This window comes from Clupea harengus, chromosome 7, assembly GCF_900700415.2.
Source record: "Clupea harengus chromosome 7, Ch_v2.0.2, whole genome shotgun sequence".
In the NCBI taxonomy this organism is placed as follows: Eukaryota; Metazoa; Chordata; class Actinopteri; order Clupeiformes; family Clupeidae; genus Clupea; species Clupea harengus.
The window spans coordinates 15442933-15451963 of NC_045158.1; the positions used below are offsets into that span (position 1 = coordinate 15442933).

Here is a 9031-nt window from a genome sequence, read left to right on the forward strand (position 1 = left end):
AGTGCGTGGCCATTTCTTGCCCAGCAAACAGACTCACACAGAACACAACGCAGGACTTGTTACAACGGTGCCGTGATCCGGATAAAATGATTGACTTTTTGGCTCTGGTCACCCTGATGGGCCACTTCGACGGTTGTTCATGGATATACGAAAAGCCTTTCCAGTCTGAATCTCATTATTTAAATATAAAGTGTTTTATTGATGTCTGCGCAGGAGCGTCGTTAGGCCTATTTTAGGGGGGCTGAAGCGTGCGTTCTGGTTTGTTTGTTTTCTCCCCCTTCAAATTACAATCCAATAGCCTATCATCATACTTAACGATATAAACCCCGGGGATCTTGCGGAGACTGCTGCGCTGGCTTTCTCACTCTGCCAAGTAACGTCTCTTCAACGACAGCCATGATTATAGCCAAGGAGTTTAGCTCAAAGTAAATGATGCAAGGAGTGAAATTGTAAGTACGGGTAGTTACAGAATGTGGCTATCTGTAGTTGTTAACGATTGTTACCTGCTTAAATGTAGGTTTACTTGAGGATCAACATTTACATCTATTTTGTTGTCCCTGTAGTTTTTACATACCAGTGATATTTTATGCTCATTTGGACACTATCACTGAGATAAAGATGAACTAGTTCAGTGTCAAATACCATTCAATGGGGAAAAAAACGAGAAACTGGAATATTGTAGTGGGCTATGTTAACACTAAGCTAGCTAGCTAGCTAATTTGTTAGAAACTGTCTCCAGTGAGCAAGAGTGTGAACGGGCGAATTCGGCGAAATCTGTCTATTCTTTGCACTAATATACTGTATCTCTCTAGTATTTCGAAACAATAATATCAGTCCCTATAGAATGTTGTTGTTTATAATCAATTAATGCTAGTGAATTCTAGTTTGACTTGATTTTAGTGAATGCATTGGGTGCCTTCCATTTCAGCCCATCATACAATATTTATAATTTGATAATTAAGATGTTCTTGAAATGTGTTTTTTAATTTTTGTTATTCATTTTTTTTTCCCCATTGAATGGTATTTGACACTGAACTAGTTCATCTTTATCTCAGTGATAGTGTCCAAATGAGCATAAAATATCACTGGTATGTAAAAACTACAGGGACAACAAAATAGATGTAAATGTTGATCAAAATCGTATTCCTTTCTGCTCATAATAAAACAAGTAAACAACTCAAGAATTAGTATTTGGGAGCGGATAGGAAAGCTAGTTTATCCGTCTTTCCTTTACAAGCAGGACAATTATTTCTCTCTTTATTTGAGAAAAGTTCACATTTGTGTTGTCAAATTTCACTATGACCCTGAAATTCTGTCTCTTGTGTTATCATATACTGAACACAAGCAAAACAACAGAGCAAAATCAGACTCGTTCTGATTGAACCAATCTATGAACTGTCTGAAACAATGGATATCCGCAGCCCCAAATGGGCCCCAAAAAAAATTGCCGCACGCTCTGCGCACAAACAAGCCACTCCCCTTGGGGCTAAGCCCCCCCATTTCTTTTAATCCTAGAAACGCCCATGTGTCTGCGTAAAGCTTTTATGTCTAAATATAAGCATCACTTGTACTCAACAGTTTAATCATTTTGACTGTTGATTTTTAACATGTGTGAATACATTATTTTTGCTTGTATCTGTTGCATCTTACTTTCCATTCCATGTGAAAAACTTATATTTGGTAAATGTGAATGTTAGTTACTCATTTATCAATGGTGATGTGTTTCACACTTTACAATAAGGCTCCCTTTTGCCAGTTATAAATTATAGTAGCTGATTAATAGATGATGATTTGTTTCACACTTTACAATAAGGTTCCCTTTGCCAGTTATAAATGATAGTAGCTGATTAATAGATGATGATGTGTTTCACACTTTACAATAAGGCTCCCTTTGTCAGTTATAAATTATAGTAGCTGATTAATAGATGATGATTTGTTTCACACTTTACAATAAGGTTCCCTTTGCCAGTTATAAATGATAGTAACTGATTAATAGATGATAATTTGTTTCACACTTTACAATAAGGCTCCCTTTGCCAGTTATAAATGATAGTTATTGATTAATAGATGATGATTTGTTTCACACTTTACAATAAAGCTCCCTTTTGCCAGTTATACATGATAGTAACTGATTAAAAGATGATGATTTGTTTCACATTTTACAATAAGGCTCCCTTTTGCCAGTTATACCTGTTAGTAACTCATAAGATTAATGAGTAGTAAGCAGTAACTTGATCTTGGATGGATGGATGGATACGGAAACACGAGAGCCCCCCCCCCCCCCCCCCACATATAGGCAAGATATCAAAACTCAAGCTCCCTATTTGCCGTGGGCGCGCCGGTCTGTGACCTTCTGACCTATGTCGTCACGTCACTAGGCTACCTAACAAAGAAAGCACAATTAAATATATTTTTCTTTATTTCTATATCAACTCTGAAAACACAGACAAGACAATAAGGACATAGTGTGCATCCCATGTAATTCAAATTGAAAAAAAAAAAAAACTTTTTTGTTTTACATTTTTTTGTGGGGGGGGGGGGGGGGGGGGGGCCCACGGGGCCCTCCCACGGTACGGGGGTAATCTCTACGTGCTGGTAGTAACAGATACAAGAATGGTAGGGAGTGTGCAATGGGCTAGTATAGCCAGTTAAGGGATAGACACTGGGTTGCCAAAATGGGGATCTTACCAAATAGTGAGCCGGCATCGATGTGTTAAGAACTGTGTTATAACTCATTTATAATGGCTTATTAATGACTTACAAAGGGTTTACAACCTAATTAATAACCTATTTATAAACCATTTATAAACCTTTATAAAGGGAACCTTATTGTAAAGTGGTACCGTATTTACCAACACAGTCTAAGAATTAAGGATGAATTTGTCTCAGTTTTAAATGTTTCACTTTTTAGATCTTCCAAACTCATCAGGGGTAAACTGTGTGCAAGCTAGCTATTTTAAGTGATTTGTAAGGTCAGAGCCACAGCTTCAGTCTCGGAGGGACTAATCCTCTTCAAACTCCTGCAGCAAATCGCCTCACTGAGCAAAAGCGGTCACAGCCCATTGCAGCCTACAGAACCACATCATCTGTAAAACTTGAAAAATCTTGTAAAACTACTCAGCTGTGAGTAAAATACTCAGCTCTCTCTATCTCTTTCAAGCCTATACCATATATGGGATTGGACACAAGGTACAACCTTTGTGGAACACACACTTGGACAGTGCGCTTGGACAGAAATCGGCCTCAATCCCAAGATAATTTGAGGAATCTATAGCCCTTTTCCAGGTGCAAAAAACACTAGAACAGAATAAACTTTCTCATGACGCTGGGAAGTTTATTCCCTAACAATAAAAATACATTTCCATTGCCCCATCTTTAGATGATGGAATAATCCCACTCCCACACCCCAGAGGGCACTGTCCCAGATAACCTCATGACCTTGGATAAATGTGTCAGCCATGCCAGCACAGCAACTGCTTTTTAATGGCAGACTGAATGTTGTGAGCTCCTGTAGCTCAGGGGGTGGAGCGCGGTGTTAACAACACCAAGGTCATGGGTTCAAATGTAAGGGAGTGAACATACATTAGAGTGAGTAGAGTGGGAGCCCTAATGACTCGAACCAACCACCCTCTCCACGGCTTCTTTGCTCAGGCCATAATCCCCCTAAACAAGAACCCTTCTGCTATTCCTCTGATTTAAACTACTGCACATACCTACTGTTGTCAGAGCACTTATGCACTTTCTCTTATTGCATTGCACATCCTTTGACCTGCAGTTTTTTCTCATGTATGCTTATGTCTATTTATTTTATGTTTTTATATTGGAGCCTATATATCTTTTAATCTCTCTTTCAATATCTCTCTTTTTCTTACTTGAGCTAATGTTGACACCTACACCGAGAGAAAATCCTTGTACACTGCAAAAACTGCTTTTCTTACCTAGGCTTATTATTCTTATATTAAGATGAAAAAATGTAGTTGGTCTTGTTTTTAGCAAAATTGGACTTACCTAGTGTTGTCTTGATAAGGTTATTTTTACCTATTTCAAGCAAATATTACTTGTGCTGCCTTGATAAGCACATTTGAACTTAATTTGAGTTCTTTAACACTAGATATGAGCACTTTATCTTAAAAGAATCCACTTCAAGTGTGGTAGTCTTATTTTAAGCAATATTGTCAAGTTGAAAACGTCTCATTTCAAGCATAAATTCACTTGTTATTTTCTTATTGCATTAAAGGTCATAATTCAAGTTATTTTTTAACTAGATATGAGTTTTAACAACCACTTAATTTGCACCACGTAGTAAAAGTGACCTAAATCACTTAAAAAAACACAGTCAAATATACTTGCGATACTTGTGGATTACCACTGATCACAAGATGCTCAGTCAGAAATGTTGTCATAAACCACAAGTTTTCCTCAAACTCGGTGGCAGGATCGAATTCACTGGAACGCACCCAACACATCTCAAACGTCGCTTGAGCTGCATGCCAGTGATGTGAACTGAAGCAAGTACAAGAGCTGTGCCTTTCGACTTAAAAAGCTAAAGGTAAGTTAACATAATTTAACCTCTACCTACTTTGGTAATTCGTCAGCAATATTGAAAACAAAAATGTTTGTAAAAGACCAAGACTTCTGGTTGAAGTTATTAACTTGTTAGCAAACAAAGCTAGCACACTTGACGTCAGCTACAACAGCTAACCTAGCACAATAATTCAATTGAAGCAATGTCGACTGAGCTAACGTCTCTCATATGTTTTAAACTAGTGCCAGGCAATACAATGTCAGAAAGTGTCCCTAGTAGTCTTGTCTGTAAAAAGTAAGCAAGTTCAGAGGATTAATTTAGTGTGAATGTTGGTGATATAATAGCTAGTAGCTGCAGTTAGCTCTTAGCTAACTAGCTACTATATAGGTTAAGGATCCCCCACCCTGAGTGAAGCTTCGACTTGAAATTGAAGATTTTTTTCTTTCTGAAAGAGTAACAACCCTTTTCTCTAAATTACAGATGGAGCAATTGGACAAGACAACACAGTCACTTCTGGAAGGTAAGTCTATGATAGTACACAGTGTTCCCCCTAGGTTTACAGCTTTGGGGGGGGGGGCATTTTTTTCGTGGGAGCTTTATGAAATTGCCGGAGGAAGTGAAAGTTGCGATAAAAAGTTGCGAATTTTCCTCTTTGTAATCTTAATTGTGTTATTTATTGAAAAATAACTGATTTAATAAACAAACATTCATTCATCAAGAACAAAACTATTGAGAAATGGTCCTCTAAATAACCTTGCCAATATGTCAAACAAAAGATTACCAGGACTACAAAAATAGCAAAATAGGCTTTACTTATCCACAACCAGAGGCGAATCTAGGTTCCCACTTTTTTGGGGGGGGGGGGGGGGGCTAGGTCCCTGGATAAAACCTATTCTTTTTCTGTGACCCAGCAAAAGTAGGGGGGTTTGGGAGCATGCTCCCCCATAAGAATTTTTGGAAAATATCCTTTTAAATAATGTCCTCTAGTGGGTTTTAGGAAGAGAAATTAACACATTTAGATTTAAAATATGGCACAACAATAAACATATTGAAGACATCTGCTGAGATATGTGTTAATTATACTGTAGCATGGTAGGGATTTGCAGCTCAAGTGAGTAGGTTAACGTTATAGGCTAGAGTTCACTAGCTAGTTATAGCTGGCGGAGCTACTGAGTAGGGTAGCATACCCACAGTATCAATGAACCGGCATGATAAAAGAGAGCCGCGACATCTATTATTATCTTGTGAGGATTTAACCATTTCGTTTCTTTTAATATTTTAAACTTCATGTGCTATACCTTTATATCCAGCAGCTGACTATGGCAGATTTCACCAGCTTGGGTCGGACAGTCGCTCCCAGTATGTTTACTAGACGTTATCACCGTCTGTCTGCCTGCTCGCGAGGCTCACTCACTCACTCACGACCAAACAGAGCCGTGCGCTTGCCACCAGAGTCTCAAACAGGCGGGATTCCTGTGCTACTCGAGACTATTTTATTTCTAACTCTAAAAAATAAACAAAATAATTCCAGTAAATCGGTTGTTAGGTGTGAATTTGACGATCTCAAAAATTTCAAAAAATTTAAATTGGGCTAGATACGCCCCTGTCCACAACGAAGTGCACCTGTTGGCATTACAAAAGGACCATCAGTAAGACTGAATAAAATGTTATGAATGTCTCTGATCTGTGATCTGTCTCGTCGTCTGACGTCCTGCCTGCGTTTCTGCCGTTCTCATTCTATGCTTATCAATCTGTTTTGCTATCCTTGTTTATTTATTTTATCCGTAAGGGTGTTGATGTTGTTCAATTTCATATATTAATTTAAAGTCGTCAAATTTCAAGTCATCCATTCTACAACACTAGCTGCTACCTTATCTTCAAACAGAAAGTAACGTTAAATCTCCATGGCAACTGCTCTCGAGGGTTTGGAAAATAATCGGATTTATTGCTTCCTTCATTATTCACAGCAAAATAAATAATTGTCATTGCATTTCATAGATTTATTACCAGACTCTATGTAAAAAGGGCCACGCACAACTCGCGGAAAATGATAAAAAATGCAAGCCAGATCTATTTTTGAATTTTCGGTGCGGACCTGGGCATACGTTCTGTTTCCACGTCTGGTGTAGCCATTCTCATTGGGCCTCATTCTCGAACATTTTCTTAAGTGTCTTCTTACGGACTTCGAAAGACCAACCTAAGAAAAGATGAACGCCTGGAAATGTGTTCTTAAAAGCTTAAAAGTGTCTGTAGCTGTGCACTGATTCTTAAGCCCAATTCTTTCCGCTGGTGGGAGTGTGCTCATCACCTGTGTGTGCCGCGCACGTGTCTGTGTGTTTGTGCGCCGTGCGCGATACAGAGACCAGAGGAGAATTGTAAACGCGCGACCATGTAGAGACAAAAATGACATGCCGTTGTGTAAATAAGATAAATAACATGAGGCTATTCATGTTGTTTAATAAAAGAACAAGCTATAGACATGTTCTATAGGAAAGGTAACCTTAAATGACTTCCGTTGTGATCTGGCGCTTTATAGAAAATACAATTGAACAAAATTAACTTGACCTTTCAGGGGGGGCGGGGGGTGCCGTTGGGGGGGCGGGGCGCCCCCCTAATATAATGGTAGGGGAAACACTGGTACATATGATATAAGATGGTTAGATAAAGCCAAAGATTGTGGCTAGACTGGCTATGCATGGTTTCCCTAGAAGTGAATAGTTAGTTAGCTGACTGGCATGGAGTGGCAGTAAGAAATGTAATAACAAAAATAGTATAGTAGTAAATAAAAACTTAAAGCTGTGTAAGGGATAATGTACAGTGAGGTGGTCATTGTCGCGGCATAGCCGATATGCTACTATCCTTGAATCTCAGCAAACTGGTGGTTGTCACTGGAGGGTTCTAACACCACTACATTTGTCATTTGTACAAGTGACCCAATACATTGACTTGCCGCTTACTCAGTGCTCTTATGTATCCATAGTTTCAGGGACATCATAAATATTGCAGATGAACTCTTATCACTTTGTTCGCAGCTGCACAGGCCATTGCCTTGTTGGAGGCGCTCCCAAAAATGTTCCCTTCCCCAACCGCCCCTCCAAGAAAACTCAAGTCGGCAAGTGAGGCACTGTACCATGTCCTTGAGGTGTGTTTTAGAGTCAGTACATAATGCTTTCATTTGTGAATTTCATGTGTGTGGTTTAACTTCATTCTGCCCCCCTCCCCCAATTTGTTGCTTTCAGCCATCTGAGGACCCCAATGTCTTCTTGCGTAACTGATGACCTTGCCAAGGGACGTGCTTCTGGAATCTCTCATGATACTGATGGGATGCTACTATGTGTTCCAGTTGACCTAGTCCAAGTGTATTGCTAGGCTATTGTCCATAATACAAACAGAGGTACTCAAAGATTTTCTTCACGAGAGTGACAAGACGACAACATATAAAAAGGTGCTTGCTGACTGTCAAGTATTCATCCAAACCTAGTCTGTCTCTCCCTCTCTCTTTGTCAACCTCTCTCTGTATGTCACTCTTCTGTATGTCATTCCCCCCCCCCCCCAACTCTTTCTCTATATGTCTGGAGGTCAGGACAGCACACAGTAACACAACGTCCAATGTATTTCCAGCTACATTTGTCAATGATTTGTTGACTGCTTGATGAATTCTGACTGTTTGATGTGTTGCTGTATTGTCATCGTTTATGTAGATGTCAATGTACCTTATGTCCGACAGTTTACTTAAATCATTATGTGTAATATGTAATTAAGTACATTTAAGCATTCTGATCCTTAATATTGTTCACTACTCTCAAATGGCTGTTATTGGTATTCTTCATTAACAGGCTAATAAAACAGTGATACATAATGTGTTGTGTCACGTTTCCTGATTTTAAGAGCTTGTGGTCTGATTTTAAGTTACTTAAGTACTCCAGGTTTGAGTGATGACAGAATTCTTTGGAAGTTACTAGATGACTTGAAATCAGTGTTGTCAGTCTAAATTTCACTCTTATTTTAAGATTTTGTGGTCTTATGTAAAAGCCTGAATTGTCTCTTATTTCAAGTACTAATGCCTCATAAGTTCACTAGATTTGAGTGACATCAAGCTTATTTTGAGGTAACTACATGGTTTGAAATGAGTGAAATTAGTCTTATTTCAGGACATTCTGTGCTTGAATTGTCTCTTATTTCAAGTACTAATGCCTCAGAAGTTCACTAGATTTGAGTGACATCAGGCTTATTTTGAGGTAACTACATGGTTTGAAATGAGTGGAATTAGTCTTATTTCAGGACATTATGTGCTTGAATTGTCTCTTATTTCAAGTACTAATGCCTCAGAAGTTCACTAGATTTGAGTGACATCAGGCTTATTTTGAGATAACTACATGGTTTGAAATGAGTGGAATTAGTCTTATTTCAAGACATTCTGTGCTTTTGGAGTAATTGTGCAGCCTGTCTTATTTTAAGAAATCTTAACAAGGCAGATTTGCTTGTTTTAAGCAAAATTATGCTTAA

The 9031-nt window shown here is 38.6% G+C and overlaps 1 long non-coding RNA gene across 1 annotated transcript; it reads left to right on the top strand.

The window, feature by feature from the left end:
* The first annotated feature begins 4774 nt into the window (after positions 1–4774).
* Positions 4775–8426, top strand: LOC116221017. The gene is made up of 3 exons (XR_004163971.2): positions 4775–5045; positions 7558–7667; positions 7765–8426. It is a non-coding gene; the product is annotated as an uncharacterized LOC116221017 (long non-coding RNA).
* The last annotated feature ends 605 nt before the right edge of the window (positions 8427–9031 follow it).